The sequence below is a fragment of the Podarcis raffonei genome, chromosome 3 (genome assembly GCF_027172205.1).
Source record: "Podarcis raffonei isolate rPodRaf1 chromosome 3, rPodRaf1.pri, whole genome shotgun sequence".
In the NCBI taxonomy this organism is placed as follows: Eukaryota; Metazoa; Chordata; class Lepidosauria; order Squamata; family Lacertidae; genus Podarcis; species Podarcis raffonei.
The window spans coordinates 2,617,436-2,643,111 of record NC_070604.1 but is presented as its reverse complement, the minus strand read 5'-3'; the positions used below and the strand labels follow the sequence as shown (position 1 = coordinate 2,643,111).

The 25,676-nt window shown below is 43.7% G+C and overlaps 1 protein-coding gene across 1 annotated transcript in view; it reads right to left on the bottom strand.

Moving 5' to 3' along the window:
- The window catches only part of PELI1 (pellino E3 ubiquitin protein ligase 1), a 60,537-nt gene extending 35,386 nt beyond the window's left edge, over positions 1-25,151 (bottom strand). The window contains exon 1 of the mRNA XM_053380339.1: positions 25,089-25,151. The gene's annotated coding sequence lies outside the window, so the exon portion shown is untranslated. The remainder of the gene's footprint in view (positions 1-25,088) is intronic.
- Positions 25,152-25,676: the final 525 nt, after the last annotated feature.

Genomic DNA, 25,676 nt, shown 5'->3' with positions numbered 1-25,676 from the left:
GGGGCAGCTTGCAGAATTAAGTCTTAAAAGTTGAGGGCAGCAAGTTTTAGATAAGCCTAAAATGTACCATATTTTTCGCCCTATAGGGTGCACCGGCCCATAGGGCGCACCTAGTTTTTTTTTTGGGGGGGGGGGGAATAAAGAAAAAGAATTTTATTTCCCACCCAGGTGCGGGGCTGGGGCAGGGGAAGCCCGAGCTTCCCCCGACCCCAGCCCCCAGAACAGGCTGCTATCCGCAAGCCTTGGGAGCCCGGTGGGAACTCCCGCGGGCTCCCCAGGCTTGCGGATATCTGCCCGAAGCCCGGGGTGTGCTGCTCAGCGCGCCCCAGGCTTCGGGATGCAGGCTGCTATCCACAAGCCTGGGGAGCCCGCGGGAACTCCCGCTGGGCTCCCCAGGCTTGCAGATAGCTTCCTGAAGCCTGCATTCGCCCCATAGGACGCACACACATTTCCCCTTCATTTTTGGAGGGGGAAAAGTGCGTCATATAGGGCGAAAAATACGGTATTTTATTAGTCTTCATATATCCTTGCTGCTAATCCATAAAGCCCCATTCCTCTATTTGCTCTTATATTGCACCATCTTGCAAGTAAGATAGCAAGCAGCAGCCAAAATGAAGTTTATGATTCTGCTGATGCCGACTACCACCTGTGCCTGGTAAATAAAATTTGTCTGATTAGAATACAAATTTCCATGATTTATGAAGTTTATTGTAAACAGCAATTTGATGTGACAAAATTTGGGCTTTTGGCTCCAGTTTCTGGGTTCTGACTCACTAGTATATAAAAAGTTTTTGCAGCCACTCACTATTCCATATTGTACTTTCATGTTTAATATACTTGTGCATTATGAATACACTGCTCCAACCAGGATGTGTAGCTTGCAGCCCTCTGGACTACAACTTCCATCATCCCACTGCCTCCTGAGTCCCTCTGCTCCCAGGGCCCAGTGCGCTGAGGGAAAAACAAGCTGCAGCCAGCCCCGGAGGCAGAGGGACTCAGAAGCAATGGAAATTTCAATAGCAATATACTGTTGAGTGAAACTGCCATCGTGGTCTGCCCTCATACTGGTGCAGAGGGAATAACAAGCTGAATCGGCAAGGCGCAATACAGCTTGTTCCTCTCTCTGCTTCAACAAGGGCCTCCCTGCCCCCAATCCCTCCAGCTCACCAGTGGGACATGGGGCTTGCTCAGCCAGGGGGCAAGAAGGCTCAAAGAAGCCCTCCTACCCCCAGCTGAGCCTCACCAGTCCCACTTGCCTTGGGACGGGTGGGGGGAGGTATGAATGGGCTGCTTCTTCCTCCTGGGGAGGGAAAGGCAGCCTGCTCGCTCCCCCACCCCGCCGGTGCCAAGGCAGCAGATGAGGCAAGCTTATAAACAGAGTGTTCACATACCCGCCTCATCTGCTGCTGCTTTGACTTGGGCTCCTTTCTGACATTGTGATATACCACCATATTGTGGTGTTTAGTTGGTGGTACATTATGATGTTGGAAAGCAGTTATCGCCCAGCCCTGAGAAGAGCAACATTGAGACTAAGGAGCCCAGAGTAGCTGAAGCAACCTAGTTAGATGGGTTGCAATGGAGGAATCTCAGCTAAAGCATTCATGACAGACGGCTATCCAACCTCTGCTTAAAAGGAAGGAAGGAGAGTCCAGAACCTCCTGAGGAAGTCCTTACTGTCAGAAAGCTTTTCCTGGTGCAGAAATAATAAAATTATTCATCATCATCATCATCATCATCTACAGCAGAAAGGTAGGCAGTCTTTAATACATGATGTGCTTACCCTGGAATTGTTAACTGAAAGATAGCCTTCCAAAAGAAAAATTAAATCCATTTGCATATACAAATCTTTCAAAACAAACCAATACTATTTTAACTCTCCTCCAAAGCTTTTCTACAGTGGTACCTTGGTTTTTGAACGGCTTTGGAACCCAAACACCACAAACCCAGAAGTAAGTGTTCTGGTTTGCAAACTTTATTCAGAAGCCAAACATGCTCCTGTTTGAGTGCCACACTTCTGTTTTTAGTGCCACTTGCCAGCAGTTTTAATCGTCAGGGCAAGGGAAGAACAGCCCCTCCCCCCCGCTTGCGCCAACCGAGAATTCAAAGCTTCCCCTCGTCACCCTTTCTGCCACCCTCTGCCCTGCTTGCCATGTTCAGTCAGGGCGAGGGAAAGGCTGCCCAGCGGTGCCGTGTCCCAGGCCAGCCCCGGCACTGAGGGAAGGCCGGGCTGGGCAGCAAGCATGCGGCCAAGGGATGTCGCCATCTCCCCCCAACGCTGCCTCCCTCCACAACCACCACTGTAGCAGCAACCACCTCCGGCAACTCCTGCTGCCTCTGCCCCCCTCCACTTCCGGATGTCACCCGCGGCTGCCGCTCCAGGTCCCGGATCAATGGCAAGTGGCTCGGCCTCAGCAGTGCTTGCTGCCACTTCCCCTCACAGGGCATGGGATGGCACAGGCAGGATGCAGGCGCTGCCGCTGCAGTAGGAGTTCTTCACCGAGGAGAACGTGCCCAAGTGGCAGGGGCTGCTCATGCCAGCCCTGAAGAGGGTGAAGAAGGGCGCTGGGTGGGTGGGTGGGGGATCCAGAAGGGCTGGCTTGAGGGGGGGGGAGAACTTTTGCTTCCCTTTCCTCCCCCCCCTTTAAACTCTCCCCTCCCACGTCCAGTTAGCCACCTCCGCACGCACCCCGCATGCACTCCTCATCCCTGCAATGACAATGGGTAGATCACGGCCAGTTTTTGATACTGGGTAGATTGCAGTTTATTGCTTTCATTTTATGGATCAATGCTCTCAATAGATAGTAAAATTCATGTTAAATTGCTGTTTTAGGGGTTGTTTTTAAAAGTCTTGAATGGATTAATCCATTTTGCATTACTTTCTATGGGAAAGTGCACCTTGGTTTTGAAACAGACTTCCGGAACGGATTAAGTTTGAGAACCAAGGCACCACTGTATTCCTCAAGCATTCTTTGTAACGAGAGGTGGAAATTTAGATATCCATTAAGAATGCCAAAGTAATCCAGGAATCTGACAAGAGGATCTTTCATGCACTGGCTATCCTCTTTCTTATTCTCTTCTAAAACCCTCAGTGCAAATCTGTTTCATTTGCTAGGAAGTTACGTTACATGGTGTCCAGCAGCATTCACCTTCTCAGCAGAGCAGCTTAAAAACCTCCTTAAACCTATCATCTATGACCTAGCTAACTACAAAAACAGGCTATGTTGCCTTCTCGGCTAACATCCTCTGCAATGCTGACCCACTGCTCAACAAGCCTAACCAGCATTACTTGAAAACAAATTATATGATTTGCAATACATAGTCAGGTACCAGTTCAGCAAGCTTCACTGTGCAATAAAATGTAGTGCTATTCGTCTAATATGGAATGTCAACTTTGATCCCAGTTCTTATATTCCAATGGAGGCCACAGGCAACTAGGCATCTGCCTCTTGAGCTCCTATTAGTCCCTGATATGGCACTAGTTTGGCTCCCTAGGATTTTACCTGCTGGGAATTTGATCCAGTAGGACCACCATTTTAAAACATCAGGGTTGAACTAAGCATGTACTCCAGGTTATGAATGTAAATTAATTAACAATTTCATTTCATTACTAATAATTCTGTTTACAGTGGTACCTTGGTTTACAAACTTAATCCATTCCGGAAGTCCGTTCTTAAACCAAAGCGTTCTTAAACCAAGGCATGCTTTCCCATAGCAGCGGGGGACTCAATTTGCAAATGGAACACACTCAACAAGAAGCGAAACATGTTCTTATTCCAAGGCAAAGTTCACAAACCAAAATACCTACTTCCGGGTCTGCAGCGTTCTTAAGCCAAGTTGTTCATAAACTAAGCTGTTCTTAAACCAAGGTACCACTGTATATCCCACCCTTTCTGCTAAAGGATTCCAGGGCTACAAATGTATCAATAATACAAAATTTTCTAGAAAGTATTCTAGAAACAGTTAAAAACACTCTAAGCTAGTGATCTCATGGTTTATATGCAAAGACAGGGCAAATCTACTTGTTTCTTTTATAGTTGTAACCAAACAAATATGAGATGTTAACACTATTTGGCTGTAAAAGGGTCAGTACAAAAGCAGCAAATTTATTCTTAAATGATAGTACACAAATTTTGCACCTCCAAGTGACCAAACCACAGGTTCATATTTTTAAGAGCACTTGAGTTGGGACTAAAAGCAAAGAGAATAAGGATGCTAAAGAGTGTCCTGAGACCTCCGGGTATAGGGTGGTATATAAAATCAATCAAATAATCATAATCATAAGTATGCCTAGTTCTGTCTAAGCTTCCTACAATGGCCAGCACTAGACTATTTTCACATTTGACCTTATGAGAGATTCTAACAACCTGCAATCACTTGCAGTGTAAATGATCCAATGCAGTGTGTGGACCATCAGCCCCCACAATTCTTACTCCACCAGGCTTTCACCACCTACTCCTTCTTCAGCAACTGCCCAGGAGGCAAGGCCTACACACCACCTGCTTCAAGACTGTGCAGAAGAACCCAACTCTCACTCATTCCTGATGCCTGGTGAAAGGTCTGGGCCTCGGCTTCCCATCTCTGCTACTTGCACAACATATGAAAAAAACCTAGACGTACTCTCTAGAACTCTTATGCCAACACATAATCTAGGGACTGGCCATAGAAATGACCAACTCTGGTTAGCTGAAAATGGAGACTCTTCCAATCTCCTCCTACCTGACCACATCACTGGAAAAAAGGGAAGGGGGGAAGGTAGGAGCCAGAGGCTCGTTCACACACCGCTAAACTATGGTTTAGCGTTACATCCAAACACAGCCATTGGGCAAGATTATACCAAGGCACAAGAAGGAGTCTTAAATATTTAAGTAGTAATTCAGTCTGACAGAAGCTTTACTAAGTGCTTCTCAGTTTTAATTGTACTTGTGATTTTCTCCTCTTTTGCAAATTTAGAATCTTTGGAACAGAGTGGTAAGAGAGGGTTAGATTACTGCCTCTGAAGACGGTTCAGAAACTTCAGCTAGTGCAGAATTCAGCGGCCAGGTTGCTCACCAGAGCCAGGCGGTTTGAGTATATTACACCAATCCTGGTCTGACTGCACTGGCTACCAATTAGTTTCCAGGCCCCATTCAAAGTGTCGGTTTTGACCTATATAGCCTTAAACAGCTCAGGACTGCAATACCTCAAGGACCACCTCTTTCCATTTAAACCTATCGGGACCCTGAGATCATCTTCAGAGGCCCTTCTTTGTGTGCCTCCTCCTCAAGAGGTCCAGAGTGTGGCAACATGAGAACGAGCCTTTTCTGCAGTGGCTCCCCATCTGAGGAATGCTCTGCCAGGGAAATTCACCTTTAGGCGCCAGACAAAAACATTCCTTTTTAATCAGGCCTTTGGTTGATTTGATTGACATCCTATGCCCTTTTAAAATGTGTTGGGGGGTTATTGGGTTGCTGTTTTTATTTTGACTATTTTATGGTTTTGTATTCTGATGTTATTCTGTGAACCATCCTGAGAGCTGCAGGCATAGGGCGGTATATAAATTCAAGAAACAACAACAACAACAACAACAACAACAACAACAACAACAACAACAACAACAACCAGCATATATCAATGGCTATGAATATGCAGAGGGCATTCATGCTGAAACGCATGCTAAGCAGCGAAGTCATAGATACCAATTCACTGTACAGTCAACATTTTACAAGGTCCACCAGCATGTTCTTGAGAGTTCTCCCAGCAACCATGAACATTAGAAATTTACTTTCAATGAAGTAGTTTAGATTCTCTTGATATTGAACTACAGAGGCAATATATTCAGCTCCTTGGTACAAACCCAGTATCATTAAATTTCTAGGTTTCTTAAATATGTTACAATACTATACCCCTATTCTGATGTTCATGTATTCAGATGTATGCAAACATACAAGGGAGAGAAGAGGCAAGTACTAGCCAGGCTCCCCACTTGGGCACTCAACTTTCCACAGATCTCTTGTACTTCATGAGTTAACATGCGGCACAGGGATCCTCCTCTACTCCATGGAGGTTCTCCACACTATTTAGGACAATCTGTGACTAAAATGGTCTGAACAGGGTAAAAATGTCTATATATTTTTGAGGTATATTTGCCTGCATTTCTTATTGGAGGCATAAGGTTAAGGTATTTGAACCTCTGTACAACTGAAGACTATTTCTGGAAGAGAGGAGAAATTGAGAGCAAGATACGACTTCCATGGCTCATTACAGTTACAAAATAGAGAGTGAGTTTGCTGCATGCAGGCACTGGTAGCCTAACAGCAGCCATAATAATGGATTTCTAGTCTGCATTCTGAAGTGACACAAACATCACGACATATCACCAGCTAAATATCACAATATGTATATCTATGAGGGTGGACAGTCTTGCCAAGCCTTCCTGCGGCAGCAGAGGTCCCGCTGTACCTCCCCATGGTAGACGAGGGTGCGCCACGCTTCCCCACAGCAGACAAGGGCCTTGAGGCTCCCTGCAGCGGTGGAGGGCCTTAAGGAATAGTAGATTTAAAAAATATATTAACTAAACCTGAAGCGTATGTAACCCGAAGTACCACTGTAGATGTGCATTTGCTTGAGCTGCTTACAAAAAAACACACTTCCCACCATTCTCACATGGTACTCAACCTCCTCCCATTTCAGCCTAAGGCAGCCAGCTAAATCTTCTCCCCTTCACCCCCCTGAAGGGCCCCCCCAAAGCCCTCATGCCACCAATCTCTCCGTTTTTATCAAAGGGAGGGCAAGCAAGAAGATAGTCTCCTTTAAATGTTTTTTAAAAACCTTCCTTTTTGATAAGGAGGAAAACTATTTAGGGGAAACCAACAACATAAACTCCACCATAAAATGAAAATAAAAGCATAGGTCCAATACACCTAATTGCAAACCATATTGTGCAATTAAGGATTTCCAGGTTCTAGTAGCCAAAGAACCAGCAGCCAATAACCAGTACACAGCAGATTTCATTGAATTAGGCTGGGATATGCAGCATGTTTGCCCAAATGCTTTCTACATCTCAAGCCCAGATTTTGAAAAATAAAAATATTAGCTTTTATTAATACAAACCCCTTTTCTAGCTTTTATTGAAATTATACTGAAAGATGAACAAAGTACAGTACACACAGTGTTCTGAAATGGGCACAGAAACTTATTCCAATATGTGTTCCATGTTAGCACTGCTGTCTATGCCAAGATTCGTTAAACACACATTTCAGGGGGGAAAGTCGTCATAGAATGCCACACATTTTAGCTACCAAGGGCTGAAATACTGAGAACCATTTATTGGAAATCTTGCTTAAAACAAACAAGAGACAAAATACTTCCAAAACAGTTTATTCTCTAAAACCACATCCAGCGTTCTGTCAGTCAGAGCTCACACTTCCATGAAAGCCATGAAAATCCTGAAAGTTTCGGATTCTGGAAGTAGATTAATTAGAATATACAAGGCAGTCCTGAGATGGCATATGTAATTAACACAGCGGCATAAGACTGACTTCATTCACACAGAATGAGATGGGAATGATGTGGCAAAATAGACCATACCTCCCAATTTTGAATACCACAAAAAAGCATGCAGGCAGAAAACTGGCATATCAAGAGGTGAGTCTGCTCTTCCCCTGCCCTGCTATTTCTTATGTGCAAGGACATTTTATTTTATTTATTAAATTTCTATCCGCCCTTCACCAAAAGATCTCAGGGTGGTTCCTTGACATGCACACCCAGCTTAGTCACCCCACACCCCTCAGCTGGGAGGATGAGTCCTCTTCTATGGTTCCCAGTTTTGTTCACTTTCCATTTGAATGCATGGTAGCATTAAAAGACTAATCTTCCATCTGCATTCTGAAGCGACACAAACCCATTTTACCACCTCGGCCTGCAACAAGCTTAGTCCTACTACATCCATCAGTCAACATGTTTCAAGTGATTTCTTTGCTGATTGTTGGAAGAGGCAGGAGCATAGCCAATGTCTCCCAATCATTTATGCAGATAAAACAAAAACCTAAAGAAAAATAATTGGCGTGCAGTCGCAGTTGAGGGAGAGCACGCAAGCCAGATTGGAAGTCACTGTGAACTGTGGCTGGACAAACCAGGAAGTGTTCTATTAAGCCAAGGGCACAAGGAGAACGGGGTGGGAGGTGGCTGCACAAGTACGACTCATTTCAGATCTTCCAGACCATGGTTTAGTTGTATTTATTGGACATCTTAACCACCACCTTGAAGGGGAAATTTTGTCCTAAAAGGTAATAAAAAGCAAACAAACCAAAGTAGCATGTTCCTGATTCTCCAAACCATGGATCTGGAGAGTAAGCATGTTGCATGTTTACATCTGAACTGACTCCTTGTGCTTCCAGGAGGCAAATAACCAGATAATAAGCAGGTTACAGTTGTAACCAACATTATATTTTTTCTATATTTACAGATGTACCCCTCCAGGATCTGAAAAAAGCCCTCAGATGTTTAATGGGCAAAGAAACCCAGTGCATAAATCGTCATACCAGAAAGAAACACACACAAAATATACTCAGGCTTGAAACAAAAACTGTCCTCCAAAGTTGTGGCAGGGATAGTCATTGATCTCCAGACTTTTGAAGGTTTCAATAGTCTCCAATAAAACAATGCAATAAGCAAAACTACCTGTTTAATTTTGTCATGTTGCTATGACTCAGGACAACTAGATACTCTGAATGATGTTTCACCACAGAGAAGGCAAGGCAAAGCAGGTGCAGCCTTACTCATTTTCAGCCTACTTACCGTAGTCCCGAAAGCTTTTAGCAGCAATGTTATACTACCAATTAGTCTGTAATGAAAAAAAACAGCCTGGTGCTCTTCAGGAATTTTGGACTGCAATCCACATTATTCCCAGCCAGCATAGCCAATGGCCAGGGCTGACGGGAGTTAAAGTCCAAAACATCTTGAATGCACCAGGATGGGGAAAGCTGTCCTAAAGCTTTTAAGCAAATAAAACAAGACAAGTTAATTGGTAACTTAATGCAATACAGTGGTACCTCAGCTTAAGAACTTAATTCGTTCTGGAGGTCCGTTCTTAACCTGAAACTGTTCTTAACCCGAGGTACCATTTTAGCTAATGGGGCCTCCTGCTGCTGCCGCGTGATTTCTGTTCTCATCCTGAAGCAAAGTTCTTAACTCGAGGTACCACTGTAGTGTCTATTAGCAGAACAAAAAACCCATGTCCAATCCTTTTTCTACTCTCCATAAATTTTAGAGTTAATACAGTGGTACCTCAGGTTACAAACACCTTGGGTTACTTGGAGCAATTAGCCCAGATGTCCTTTCTGGTATGATTCACATGGTGAAAGAGTAATGGCTTTTGGTAACCCTCTCTAGGTGAAGGCGTGCGACTTAGTTGAGTCTGGCAGGACTGTTTACTCTATAGTCTTAACCCGTTCGTGCATTTACTAGAGCTAAGCATGCTGATTATAGGAGGCTAATATTTATCTCACACTTTTGATGAATTAAAAGAGATAATGTGTGTGGTGAGGTTCCATTATTGGATCATGCTGGAAGCTTGTGCTAGTGGAAGGATACTTTTTTTAAAAAAAGAACCCTCTCCACAAAAATCTTCTAAAACCATGATTATGAATAAATTTTGGAAATGCAACCATTCCTCATAAGTGCATTTTGACAGAATAATGATCAGCAGCTGCCTTGGCTCCAAACGTAGAGCAGGTTCTACAGAACCTTTGAACATCTTTTCAAAACATTAAGACCTTTCTTTTTAGAACAACTTTTGGGGTGGCAGAGTTAAGTTTACACTCAAGTTGCTTTTCTCCACTACCAACTTGTCATTAATACATACCTGAAGTTAGAACTGGGCCTTCACTTACATTACATTTGACCTGCCATTCTCTTTCCTAGTTTGGAGAGCTTCCTTGGTTTGAAACCTTACAAATAAATAACTCTCTGCAAACTTGGTTATCTCATCACAAGATCACTTGAATAAAGAAGCAGTTAAAACACCACATCTTAAAACAAGAGGCAGGTACAATCTTGAATGCAGTCCACAGTTCAACTGCTGGTAGGTTTCCAGCGGCTGCACCCAGAGTCTGAGGTTCCCCACTCCATTTTACAACTACCACAGCCATTACTATAGCCATTTTACTACCATCCCAACACTCCCCTCACCTGATGCAGACCCTGGTTGCTGCTATCCACAACAAAACTGTTTCCTAGTTCTGTTGGATCCCTCAGTGGCTTTTGATACCATTGATCATTGACCATGGTATCCTTCTGGACTGTCTGATTCCGCTCCTTCCTGAGCCGTGTCCAGAAAATGGTGTTGGGAGGTGAGTGTTCAGACCCCTGGGCGCTCACTTGTGGGGTGCCTCAGAGCTGTCCTCTCCCCCATGCTTTTCAACATCTTTATGAACCCGCTCTACCTCTCTTTTAAATCAGAACTAGTGAAGGCAGTGAATGTCCTGTGTGAGAATCTGGAGGTGGTTGGAGGATGGATGGCAGCTAACAGATTGAGGTTGAATCCTGACAAGCAGTACTGTTTTGGGGGGATGGGGGCGGGTGGGTGTGGGGTACTCCCTGGTCCTGAACAGGGTAACTGTGCCTCTGAAGGACCAGGTGTGCAGCCTAGGAATCATTTTGGACTCACAGCTGTCCACGGAGGTGCAGGTCAATTCTGTGTCCAGGGCAGCTGTCTACCAGCTGTACCTGGTATGCTGGCTGAGACCCTACCTGCCTGCGGACTGTCTTGCCAGAGTGGTGCATGCTCTAGTTATCTCCCGCTTGGACTACTGCAATGCACTCTACATGGGGCTACAACTAATCCAGAAAGCAGCTGGTGACTGGGAGCAGCCGCCGGGACCATATAACACTGGTCCTAAAAGATCTTCACTGGCTCCCAGTACGTTTCTGAGCACAATTCAAATTGTTGGTGCTGACCTTTAAAGCCCTAAATGGCCTTGGCCCAGTATACCTGAAGGAGTGTCTCCACACCCATCGCTCAGCCCAGACACTAAGGTCCTTCTGCCAAGGGTCTTCTGGCAGTTCCCTCACTGCAGGAAGTGAAATTACAGGGAACCAGATGGAGGGCCTTCTATGTAGTGGCGCCCTCCCATCCAATTTCGAGGAGATAAAGAACTACACAACTTTTAGAAGGCATCTGAAGGCAGTCCTGTATCAGCAGGTTTTTAATGTTTGACATTTTACTATGTTCATGTCACACAGAGTGGCTGGGGAAACCCAGCCAGATGGGCAGGGTATAAATAATAAAATTATTATCTTATTATGAACTGTTCGCCCTTCCACTTTCCCCCAGGAAAACCAACAGTTTAACAGTGAATCGGAACAAACTGCAATCAAGTTTTCTGCAAATTGCCATTTGTTCTGATTTAGCACTAAAGAACGGGTTTCCTGGGGGAAAGCAACAGGGAAAAGGCAAGACCACTCAGACCCAATGCCTAGAAAGCACAGGGCAAGTAGAAAACCACGCAGACCTCTGCTTTCTAGGCATGGGACACGCAGAAGTGTGGACAAGCCCTTTAACCAGTCACTCCAGCGGCCAACATTGCTTTCAGCCAGTGGAGGTGACGCCAAGCTAGAGGAACTCTCAATAATGGCCAGGTGGAACTGCTGCTGAATGTGGGCCTCTGAGCAGCCAAGGTAAATGAATACGTGCCTGCAGGTATGGCAGATGCATCAACAAGCAAGATGATATCTGTCCAGGGGCCAAAGTGCTTGGGATCTTTGTTGAGGGTCAGAACATTGCCCAGAACAGTGGGACGGGGAAGAGAAGGGGGGAAATTCCATCTGGCAAAGTTAGGTGCTTGCACAGATGGAACATTCATCATAGCACAATGTTCAATTCCACCCTATGAAAACTAAATCAGCTTTTTTTGCACGTTACTACTGAATATATTCAATAGCAGACTTTTGAGCAGTGTTAGAAACTCAGATATATAAGCTAGGCGTCAAATGGCTCCTTAAGCCAATGTTACAGTCGCTAAAACAGAATGTCTAGTTGCCATACTTGGGATAGACGGCTCTAAAGGCTTATTTTTCAAATGATGGCCTGACTGTAATTGATTATCAGTTAATCATATGGCTAGTACATTTGACAACCTTGAGCTACATTAAGAATCTGAGAACTGAAAGAAAAAAAGTCACTTGATCCAGCGGCAGTCCATATATATATATATTGGCCTATTTCTACCTCTTTTTCTTAATGGTGACATGGATCATTCATACAATGCTCTTCACAACTGTGAGCAGGGCACTGGGGCTGGGTAAGTGAAGACGAGCTACAATAATTAACTATAACATTGTTCACTGCTCCTGCTCAGGTGCCATCCTGGTGCAACATGCGCCTGGCTACTTTCAAACACTGCCTTTGAGCCTCGCTGTGAAACTTGCCTCCAAGCTCTCCATCTCAAAATGCCACCCCTGGTATTTCAGACCACCTGCAATTATTCTGAGGAATTAAATGTGACATGAGGCAATTTTTAGTAACTACCTTATAGACCTCCAAAACAAAGATTGTGCCTCAATGTTTCCCAGCCATAAAATGTGGTGGGTAGGGGCGTACCACAGATTTAATGGCTAACTTCTCCTCTTTCCGCTTCAGAGTTCATCTACAAAATGGTACTATTCTCTGTGACAAGGTCTTTGCCCAGCTCCCAGATGCAAGTTTAGGGTTTGAAATCAGAATCCCTAACTTGCAGGTACTGAAATGAGGATTTGTTCTTTATAACTAGGTCATCCCAGTGGCTTATAGGGTACAGGCTGGCTCTGCCATCACCACTTGAGGATGTCAGTTGGTGACCGGCTTGGACGGAGCATGAGAGATCACGGAAGCCACCCACATCCAAGTTTAACAATACACATTTTCCAGTCACTTATCTCCCCCACCTCTTTACAATCTAGTAATATGGCTATGTTCCTGCTTCAGATGCATTTAAAAAGTGTATTGCGAGCACTTCAAAAAGTCTTGGTGCCACTGTGTGGCAACTGAATAAATCTGCCGCCTCTGCGTCCCGCCCAAACCCTGAGTAAGCAGCTGCTGGCCCCATGAAGTGCTGTTTCTCCAGCTGCAACACGAGTCAGAGAAAGCCTTGCATGGAAAGCAAGCACAACCCCTCTGCTCCCATGCCTTGGCTAGGCCAGCTGTGCACTTTGCACGTGCTCTGTCCCGGTGGAAGCACGAGCACCACCTTCGAGGAAGCAGCCAGCTGCAGCCCAGCCCGGGAACCAAGAAGCGGGCACCATGCCAGTCTGACACACTGGTGGGACAGCTAATGGATCCTGCAGGAAGTGCTGCTACTGCTGCAAAGCCCGGGGCGTTTCTGGTTCCCCGATTATCTGCACAGGAGGAGAGGTTAAGCCATTGCTGCTGCTGCTGCTGTTGACGCATCCTCTCAAAGAGGCAGAAGGGGAAGTGACAGGTCCCACCAGCTAGTTAAGCCTGCACCAAGTTAACCCTGCACGCCTGGTCTAAGTCTTGGCACCTCTTGGCAAGTTTTATTTCTGATGACTGTTGTAGAAAATTTGATTTGGTCATATTGGTCCATTCTCAATGCCATCCAACAGAGAAATTATTTCATTTTGCAGAACTGAATGGAGAATGTAGAATAACCATAATTAGAAATAATGCAGCTACTGTTAATTTCACAGTTAAAACATGTAATTAGTTATCTATATGCTATTTTTTGCCAGCACTGTGCACAAGTATAGAAATATATATATATATATATATTTATTTCAGTGCATAGCAAATAATGTACGTAGCTTTTAAAATCAAGCTTCTAATCTAGTTTCTCATCTTTTTTTATGTGTTCGTGTTTAAAAAATGGATTGTGAATATATATTGGTAATGGATTGTGAAACCCCTAAGAAAGTGGGAGGGCGCTTAGTAGGAATTGTAGTGAGCCAGGGTTATATTGTCTGTAACTCCTTGCTCCTGCCTGTGACTACCAAAGCAGTTTCAAATTCAGTTTTTCTTGGCAAAGAGCATGGATCACTATGCCATAGAAATATAAATATGGCCTTGGGAATACAGTTATCAAGAAAAATTTGCATAGGTCACCTTTTGAGGCATAGCTTGTTCATGGTTAATTACACAGCAGGAAAACACAATACAAAAACAATAACATCGGTATTAACAATCACTGTGATACTGGTCTGCCTTACAGGGCGATCACAAGAATTACTGAAGTGTGTGTGCTTTGAAGCCTCAAAGTATATGTTAAGGAGAGACAATATGTTAAGGAGTTTAACAATAGGAGTAGAGTGCTGGATCTATGTAGAAATGAAAGTGGCAATGCTCTGGAGAGCTACTACTTATGGGTCTTATTATAAAATGGATACATTTTTACTTTAACATATTGTTACAACTGCTATGTACTACCATACTGATGATAGAAGTAGATGTAATCAGTAGAATAGATATCAAAAGTAAGATGAGAGAATGTTCTCTAAAAATTTAATTACATTACTAAATAAGAAAAGTCAATTCAGTGTCACAATTTTAGATATTCAAATGTAATTCACTACTGAGTCTTATACATCCTACAACCTCAGTTATTTTCTTCTCTGAACCAGACCAAAATAGTAAGAATGGAATGGATAAATTTGAACAGAACAAAAGATTGTTAAACAATATATTCATATTGCCAGAAAAAAATTCCATTTCTTTTATAATCCAGGCCAAACCAGAAGGAATGGGTAAAATTTTACAGAACAAAAAAAATTAAATGAAATTTACCGTATTTTTTGCACCATAACACTTACTTTTTTCCTCCTAAAAAGTAAGGGGAAATATCTGTGCGTGTTATGGAGGGAATGCCTACGGATTTTCCTCCTCTAAAAACTACGTGCGTGTTATGGTCGGGTGCGTGTTATAGAGCGAAAAATACGGTATATGTTTTGCAAGGAAAATTTGCGTTTCAGCATTCTCTGGCAATACAGACGCCATTTGTCTTTGAAGAACATTGCCAGCCATTCTGAACACACTTTCAGATGGCACACATGTTCCTCAGATAGCCCAAAACCTAGTTGCAAGCACCTTCAACATTGGGAAGGATGCCTCATGTCTCTTCCACCATATCAAAGGGCATTCTTCAGTGTTCACTGTTGGCATACAGACATATAATCTTTTAGCTTTTTTCTGCTTTCAATCCATCATCTGCCAGTGCCAGGTCCTCCACTTTTTTTGTGGTGGAGCCTGGTGAGTATTTGGCTCTGCAGAAGCAGCACACAGACTTCCATGCAGCCTGGCATCATCTTTATGGCATCCTGTCCGACAGCCTCAGGAGCCTCCAAGAAATCCAGGGCTTCGGAACGCTGGGTCACACAGAGGCTACAAATATGAGATATCAAAGGGGCAGGAGGAGAACTGAGAAGAGTTCTAGGGTAGGGAGTGGGACTGGAGGAGAAAATGGGGGGCATAACGAGGGGGGGGGATAGAAGAGGTTCAAACAACAGAGCAGGGTGCTTTTCTTCTTTTACTCTGATGCAACTTGCAAGCCAACAAGCATCTCAAGAGTATTTACCTCCTGCTTGGACTGAGGAGCTTCATATGCTAGGTTAATTAAGAAACCTATGGGCTGCTTCTGCCCCCCAAGAAAGGCGCACACAACAAACACAGGGGGTCCCCCTCTTTTATTCTGAAGCGACTTGCAAGTCAAGCATGGGGGGGGGAGTTCCCTCCTACCTGGCAAGAGAGCAAGAGAAGTTCCTTGGAAGCTCAGAAGGGAAACAGTTAACACACACACACACACACACACACACACACACACAGAGAGAGAGAGAGAGAGAGAGAGAGAGAGAGGGAGAGAGCAGCAGCACAATCCCACAGAAGGCACGATTTTTGCTCAGCTTTTAACTAGTTCTCAAAGGCGATTTTTGCAGCAGCACAACCAAAAGAGGTTGTGATAACTGAAAGAGGCTGCAGTTCTTTGTGTAGCGATGGCAGGGAAGAGTTGGCTGAGGCGGAGTTAGCAAGGGTTGAACACACAGGAAGAAGCATCGGCTTCCCAGTTATTCCAATATTGTGCTTTTTGAATACCACACACACAATTTGCAATATATAGCAGGGTCATTTTTTTAAAAAAGTTATGATTTGATTTAAAATTTGCTATCAGACGATACAGTATATCGATTTATAGCACAGCCCTAGACATATTAAGTTATTCCCTTCCCAGTTTACCCATTTGTGTGAAGGCAGGAGCAGAGCAGAAGGGCTTGAGCTGTGTGCACCACAGAGCTTACTAAACCTAAGTTTAGCATTACATGGAAACGTAGCCTTACTGGCTACCTGAAACAAATAAAACTATAGGCTAGCCAAAAGTTTCACAGAACTAATTGTCTCAGCTTTTTAAACCGCCTGGGGAATAATTGCATCATGATGTTAAGATATTAATAACAAACAAACCTGACAAGTTTAATCAGAGCCTCTTAATTGTGATTTACACCATAAAGTAGCTCAATCCAAAGACACTCCTTTGAATGAAGAGGGCTATTTATTATTATTTCCATGCACCAGTATTGACTGGTGAAGCCTAAAATTCTCCATGAACAGCAAGACTCAAAGGGAATTTAATAAAACTAGATGCAGAGTACAAAACTGAACAAAATCTGGTTTGGGAGCTTTCAGCACATGCAATACTCTAAATCAGGCACAAGTCCTGCAGAACACGAAGTACTTGCAGGCAGAGTCTGCCAAGAGCCAGGAATACAGCAGCTATGGCTTTGAAGAACAAAAGCAGAACTTGCTAATCATTTCCACTTGAAGCCCCCCCCCCACCGCCCTTTTAAAATACCCATCAAGGTGATCTCTGAATGAAATATTAGAGTTAACTGGCAAAGCACGACTAAATGCTGCACATGGCTTGGCAGAGGACCAATATCTGCCATTTTAAATAGCAGCACAGGTTATGAAAAGCTGCTAAACCCCATCATGTAAGTTGCCTCATAGAAACAATATACAATGCCATTCAGGTGGCTTACTCAGGCAGCTGCCACATGAACTGTGCTACAGAGATCAGTGAGCTGAAACACCGCAAGAGCCAAAATATTTTAAATGATTTAATAAGTACAACTCATCAAACTGACTCATAATTGAATGAATTATTATTTACATGCTTCTCGTGATCTACATTTGTTTATACACAGCACCTTGTGAACACATGACCAAACTATGCTGCCACCCTATAAAGTAGCTACAATCTTAATTTCTGATATACAGGTACAGTGCAGTTTGCCTTTGGTTAGGCAATCTGATACGCTAGCAAAAGAATGCATTTATTTCTCCCTATACAGATTCAAGGGGATCTGGTCTATGAAGAAGTCACAAAACTATGGACAAATGCTATTTTCACTTTAACAGAATAGGAAAATAAAATGCAAAGGTTTAGACTGCACGAAAACTAAAATAAATAAAAGTCAACAGCACACATAAGATGCCTAATTTTATGCTTGTTCCCCAAGTTTACTAGACAAGCTTTAAACCATTTCCTTTTATTTCCTGGAATCAAACAAGTAACCACGGAAACTCTTAACTACTAACTACATTTGTTTTTTCTCATTCTGCAGAGGAAAACCTGCATGTACACAACAGCCAAAAAAGAGGGTGGAGCAAAGTTTGCAGCAGATGGTGGGAAACTGAGGAACTGACATATTTTTAGAATTAGCAACATATCCCTAGTGGTACATTACAGAAGTGGAATGAGCTATGACTTTCTCTGAAAGGAATATATTTACAATATAGAAAGGCTACATATGTAATGAATTTCAGATTTTTTTGCTAATCACATACAAGCCATGTAGTTTAGCTCCATGCTTTTTCAACTGTATGTTGTCCTTACCTAGCAAATTGTTATCATTCAGTTATATGGCAGTTCAAACAGTCACACACCTAAATGCAATGGTTTGGCATTGAAGGTAACCTGTGTCTTCCTGGATCTAAGAGAAACCAAGGGGCTGGGACATATTATTTGACTCACAACTGAACTTTAGAACAGACTCTGTTCTAAAGTTAGGTGACATCAGGCAATATGAAAGCTTGATTGCCGGTGTTTAACCTGTAACAGCTCATTTACAAATGTGAGCCATTGCTTGAGACTGCATACCATGTAAGGAGCAACTGCACGTGCAAGCTGCATGCAGAATCACCCATTACACACTTTACCTCTGTGAACACTGATCTGAGTTTACTGATGCTGCCTGGGATGTGGGAGAGAAGCCTCACCTCACCTGCCTGCGGATGGCAAAGTTGTAGGTGGCAAGGAAAGGCACTGCAAGAGGCAACCTTTCTCCTTGCTCTTCCCACAATTACAAGAGTATACTTGACCAGGCCCAGCCCACGGCCCTTTCCTCCTCCTACCCATCATTACATAATGCTGGTGACTTTTAAGTCTAATGTTCCCATATCTTCATTAGAATCTGATGCATATTCAGATCATAGGTGTTGGAGTCAGATGCACACAAGGACTGATACAGTCCAACAAAAGCACCACATTTTCAGCTCACACTATAGTTTTCTTCCTGTCCACACCAGGAAGGAGGCTTTTGTGACCATGGAGGGATGAGAAAAGCAGCATGTTTTTGCATGAGTAGAATGCGTGCTTTTATTTAAAATGCATCTCTGGGTTATTTGTGGGGTATAGGAATTCATTCATTTCCCCCCACAAAATATAGTCCGTCCACCCCCAATGTCTGAGGGACAGTGGACTGGCCCCCTGCTGAAAAAGTTTGCTGCCCCCTGTTCTAGCTAGTTCTTACTGATGTAATCAAATGAGCAAGGAGAAGATTCCCCAACAACACTATCTCAAGGCAATGGCAAGCGAGCATCTGTGAGCACTGCACATACATTTTGAGCTGACTGACTGCACAGGCCAATGGGAAAATGCTATATCTTTCTTTCAAAGAAAGGACTCCCCCCCCCCTTTCATGTGTTATTTCCTTCTGCAAGAATCCTGGAGTGCACATGCCCATTTCTTTTCTTGCTATCATGCCAACACCTTCATTTGCTCCTAGGTGGCATAAGAGATAACCATCTTCAATGAAGCTGTAGAAAGGCTAGTTCTGTTCTGTTTATTTTAAGAGAGGCACATGGCAGGAAAGTCCACTATGGTATAGTCCAAGGGCCATAGATTTATTATCAATTTGGGTGATGGTCAACTATGACCAAGTTCTACTTTACCATGAAATGATAAATTGAAAAATGCCAAATCACCAAATTGTTAACTCGAAAATTATTAATAATGTACACACACATACACACACCAATATGGCAAGCCCATACATATGCCTTACAATCTAGAAACCTAGTATGTTGCTGAACAGCACATATTTATGATGCCTAAAAGCACATTAGGGAGATCTAGGACAGGGGTCAGCAAACTTTTTCAGGAGGGCGCTGGTCCACTGTCCCTCAGACCTTGTGGGGGGCCAGACCCACCGCCTCCTGAAAGCACCTCCCTGCCTATGTCACTCATGCCGCAGCTGCTGACGCTGCCTCGTCTTTGGGAGCGTCGGCGTTCTCTGTCTCGGCGGGGCACAGAGCCCATGCTGCTGGCCTCCACGCCGCTGCTGCTTCCTTCCTGCTCGGCCGCTTCCTCCCGCTCAGCCGCCTCAGCAGGAAGGAAGCCAATCAAAAGCCATGCCAATGTCGCTGCCCGTCCAGAAGCATCCGCGGCTTTTAATTGGCTGCTGGAGCTTTCTGCAGCCAATCAGAAGCCAAGCCATGCCGCAGAAGTCAGCCTCCGCGTGGCAAGGCCTCTGCGCCACGCCTGTTCAGAGCGGGGACTGACCGAGCGGGTGGCAGGGTCTGTATGGTTTGCGGGCCAGATTAACAAGCCCGGTGGGCCGTATCAGGCCTGCGGGCCTTAGTTTGATGACCTCTGATCTAGGACATCACTCTTGAGCTTTGTTCCAGGGTAAGAACCAGCGTTCGAAATTAGCCAGGCGCCAGGCGCATTTTGCAACCGGCCATTTGTGACTGGATGGAAATGTCCAGGCGACACTATTGGTGCCTAGCATCTCCACCTGCCTAAGCTGCAGTCAGCTGGTCTGCCAGCCACAACGGAAACAAATAACATGTCTCTTTTGCTGCTGCGCTACCCCCGCCAAACACCTGATTTCCCCATCACTGCAGCAGCAAAAGACATGTCTTTTCTGCAGTTGCAAAAGCCTCTTTTTCCTACCACTACTCTACAGACCACCTGATTCACCAGGAGGCTTTTTTATTTTTGCTGTGAGGCTGTCTGGTCTGGTGGAAGGGCAGGAAAAAAATGTGCCTAGACATTTTGTTTTGCCACCCATAACCTCGGACCAGGAGCAGCATGGGTCCTACCATTCCTATGCCAGTTTCTAACACTAAAAGAAATACAACACAGATGAAATAATGCTAGTGTTGGATCTCTTGCATGTTTTTGTGTACAGACCTAAACACAGGTTGAGAGAAGCACATAAGGAATCAGATTTTTAAATTTTCCTTCCTCCTTTCCTAATTACACAGAATCCAGACTTGTGTAGCTGGAGATCTGCCTCTCAATGGGAACCTACTGAGTCTGTCCTTTGATAGGAAAATTTCCAAAAATAGGAAATGCCTCAAAAGCTGTAGCAAGGACAAGCTAAAGGGAGTAGATCTTTGCATATTTTCATCCTCAAAACTATGATCAACAAACAGAGAATCAAGCAGAGGTACACAGTTCCTTTTTTGGTCAGCTTTTAATTTACCATTTTAAAGAAAGCAGGTCAGCAGAAGAGAATACATCTTCAAATATCTTCAAGGGCCATCACATGGAAGATGGAGAAAGCTTGTTTTCTCCTGCTCTAGAGGCCAGAACCTGAACCAATGGCTTCAAGTTACAAGAAAGGAGATTCCAACTAAACATCTGGAACAACTTTCTGACTCCTTTCTTAAGAGACTCCCGCTTCTTGATCATGCGAGGTTTTTAAGCAGATGGCCATCTGTCATGGATGCTTCAGTTAAGATTCCTGCATTACAGGGGGTTGGACTGCATGATCCACAGGATCAACTCTACAATTCTGTGATTCAGTATTTGCCTGATTACAGTACAGATATGAAGGTGGATTCATCTGACTTCCTGCAAAGAGAGAAAACCTCCAATTCTACACCCTAGCTAGCATAATATCCATTTAAAATCTTACCAATCTAAATAGCAGAACATCTGTGTAGTAAACTACTGTAGTTTGACTATCACATTCCTTTTTATATAGCAATGGGGTTTTTTAAGTGCTTTAACTCTGGTTGTGCTCAATTTCATCAACATTAATTGGTGGCAGAATATATGAATTAAACATAACCTCTACCTTATTTCTGAGAATGAAGCTGTATTAGACTTCCAATAGCTTTGGGAATTTAGGTCTGTATCATCAAGCTTATGAAAATAAATTATGTCATTTTGAAGATACTACTTTCCCTTCACAAGCTATACAGTTCTGCCACTGTATCTAAAGGCTGACATAAAATCTCTTTATATTTACCAGCTCTGGACATGCAAACTCACACTTTTCCCGACTTATGCTGTTGGAATTTAGTACAGGGAAACCAGAATTATTGCTGGGGGCGGGGGATGGGGAGTGAAGTGGGAACCCAACAGCATTTGAATTGAAGCAGCTTCACCTACTAAGCCTTGGCATTTGTGCATCACAACAAAAACTCCATTCAAAGGTGACTCTACTTGTGTTGAATCCATGTATTGTCCGCAACAAACATTTGCTTAGGCCTATGACTTTTCCTCATGCAGGTCAGGTTGCACTACACACCCACATCCGGTCCAATACGTGCAACTGCAATCCTTCAAAACTGGAGCAAGGAGGAGGGTCCTGAGAGCCCTGCTAGATCAGACCAAAGGCCCATCTACTCCAACATCCTGTTTCTGCAATGGCAAATCAGATGCCTCTGAGAAGCCACCAACTAGGACATGAGGGCAAGGATAGCACTCTTCTGCTGTTGCTCCTCAGCAACTAATATTCTCAGTGACTAGGGCACTGCCTCTGATCCTGTAGACAAGTACCCACTGATAGCCTTATCCTCCATAAATATGTCTAAACATTTTCTAAAGCTATCCTAGTTTGTAGCCATCACAACATTCTGTGGTAGCAAATTTCCATAGTTTAACTATGTGCTTTGTGAAAACTTCTTTTTGTCTGTCTTGCACTCCATAAAACTCAGATTCATTGGGAAACCTAAGGTTTTAGTATTGGAAGGTTTTTTTAGGGGGGGGGGCACAACTTCCCCCTAGGGACTTTCTGCATGCCACACAGTGTTTTATACACTTTTATCATAACCCCACTTTACTTGCCTTACTTCTAAGCTAAATAATGCCAAACAGTGTCACCTGTCCTTTTAGGTGAGTTGTTCCAGTTCCTGATCATTTTATTTGCCCTATTCATAACCTTTTCCAGCAGTTCTACTACATCCCTTTCAAGGCGTGGCAACCAACACTGTACAGAGTATTCCAAGTGTGGACTCATAGATTTGCTCATTCTTTTCCTAATGATCTCTAATATATTGCCTTTTTCACAGCAGGCCCACACTGAATCAACATTTCTTTTTCTTTTCTTTTAATTGTGTACTTTAACACACCAAAAAGAAAAAACAAATATCCATCAACACAAAACAAAAAGAATGTTAATACATTAATAATCTCAAAACTTTAAATTAACGATGGTCTTTTTCTATAGACCCAACTTCCCATCTACTCCTTACTTCAATTTCTCATCAGTTATTCACTGACATAACATAATTATATTAAAATTTAGTAATCTTTAGTCTAACTTAAATTTTACATCATACTTGAAACTGCTACTGAAAATTATTTGAATGCTGCAACAGAGTTTAAACCACAATTATTATTTTTCAGATAAATTTTTAAGATAAATACCTGTTTTAGTTTGTTTTTTATTTTTTCTGATTTTTTCACTGACTAATCCACCACAGCTTCCAAATCCCTTTCCTGCCCGGTCAGTCAGACAAAGAGTGATCACCATTCAGACCAGGCATATCCACATTAGGCTTAAAACAGTCATAATTGATTATATCTGAAGCTGAAGCATGTACAAGGAGCAAGTAGAACCACCTATAAAGCAAAATCAATATATTCTCCACCTTGGGAGTGGGGGGAGGGGGGAGAGACAAGTCAAGGCTACACATGCTGAAATTAGGAGTAGATCCTCTTTCTACCTTTATCTGCCAGTTTAGATTTAAAAAAAACTCTATTAAGAAAATCCCACAATGAGGTCTCTAAACCATTTAAACAAGTTTTCCAAGAATCTCTCACGTAAGCTCATAAATAACAAAACTTTTAAAAAAACACCACTGAAGTGCACGGGTGGTAATAAAACCTGCTGACAGCTCAGACTTCAAAAGTGGTGCATTTGATCTTGTGCCTCAAATATAATACATTTTGAAACAAGGCACTTGGATTCACTTGAAACTACTTCCCAGTCGATGTATGTAGTAGTTGGCCTTGGTGTATTCATAGTTTTTCCATATTCATCAGTCAATAATTCAAAAGATCAACAGCAATGCTGCATTTATTTAATAGGGCCAAAACCTCAGGAGCACTTTTTAGTATTAGTATCAGTATTAGTTCTCTTAAAATATGTTCTCTGAATATCAAACTGGGAACACAAGCATGAAAATATATCTTGTCAATGGACCAGATGTTTGGGTAATACTGACAGTTTACAGGAAGTATCAATTTATATGAGAGATATTAAACCCAAAGTACAGCATACAGGCAAAAACACCCTAGACTATAAGCAGCACATCTAATATAAACACCCAGCATGCTACAATACCTTTCATTATAATATGCTTTGTGAGATACAAAATAGAAAACAGGAAACTTAGCTTCACTCTCACTTCTGGCCACTCCACTTTCCTTCCCCCTTACAAGTTAAGCATAGAAAAAAATAATTCCATTGCTGGACAGCTCAGATTCAGAACAGATAAAACTGGAATTCAGCTGATAGAAAGCCAAGAAGAGGAATCACAATGATTGTACTGAAATGTCAGTTGACTCCCAGCCAATATAAAACATGTAGCCTTTTAAAAGGTAATGTGATAAAACACTTCACAGAAAAGTACAATGTCATAAACCAAGACTCATGGAACTATGTTTTGCAGGTTTTTAAATGAAACAGTATAACACAGAACTTCAAATTAGTAGGAGCAGATGTAAAAGATTTCTCTTTAAGAGATGACACACTGACAGATTGAACCAAATCATAACTAAAGCACAAAGATGACAACATCAAAACCCTCACCATCTGAAATCACTGTACTCCTCTTTTGATAAAAACAAATAAGAAATTAAACAACACCTCCTCCTCTATTTTAGCCCTTTAAAAGAAACTGGAGAAGGAAAATAAATTTGCTACAAATACATCACACTAGGGTTAATTGAGACCGAGGACACAAGGCCAATTTTTGAAAGCAAACTTTAAAAAGATAAACACCACACCAAAAATTTACGTTTCCTTTTAGAGGTGGGAAATCCTTTGGTGGGGACATAAGTAAGAACACAGGAGAAAAAAGCTTTTACACATTAGCACAAAGGAATACGACTTACTTTGTTCTGCCTTTTTTATTATTCAGCTAACGTCCAGGACTACTGTACTTTAGTTAGTCCTGGGCAAGCCCAGCTTTAGGAAACGCTTCGGGGAGATTTCCCCTAGAAAAGCTCCATGACAAAAGCATCCCCCCCGCCACCCCAAAATAAAACGACTACAACCATAGCCAGGTTTTTGCCAGAGGCAGAGGCAGAGGACGCGGGGCTGCTGAGCTCGGCCGCCTGTGCCATTTCCCTTTCCAGGAGGACAAAGAGCAGCCCGCAAACCTCAAGACAGCGACGCAAGAGGCGGAAAGCAACCCAGGGATTCGCGCATACACACATTCGGGGGGTAAACACGAATGGATTCTTTTCTTCCTTTGACCGTTTTCCTGCTTTCACAGTTTAATTCTTCATAAAAACTGCCTTCCCCCCTTTACAGTTTCCTCGCGTCCCGGCCAAACCCGACAAATGGTGATCAGAAACAGAACCCGGAAGGAGCGCGCGGCTGCTCACCCAGGACAGGACCCGCGGCGCTTTCCTCCCGCGGACACTTCTCCTCCCTGCGGGAAGCCCCTCGAAGCACAGCCGGGCGGGAAGCGAGGCCCGCGCGCCGAGGCGGGAGCGGAGTCCGAAGGGGCCCGGGTCCCGCGAGGGGACGGAAGCCGCTGGCCGGCGCCTCCGCGGCCTGCGAGGAAGACGGCGAGGGCGGCGGGCCAGAAGCCGAGCGGAGCCTCCGGGTCAGCGGCACAACAAGCAGCAGCAGCAGCAGCAGCGGCGGCCGCTCCGGCGCACAGACACATATAGCCCGGGAAGCGGGCGGGGAGGCGGTGACCTCATAAGAACGCGCCGCCCCGCGGAGGATGACGGGAACTGTAGTCCTCCGGAGAGGGAGGCGCTCCTGAAACAAGGCCCCGTCCGCCAACATGGCGCCGCCCAGAGTCACTGGACGGGTCTTTGTTTTGTTTTTTGAAGCCCCGCCTTCATTTGTTTGCTTAATTATTACAAACAAGGTTTTAAATCATTCCAACAACTCAGATTAATAGCACCGTAAACCCGCAACTTGCGCCCGTTTAACTTGTGCGCATTCAGCTTTCGCCCTTG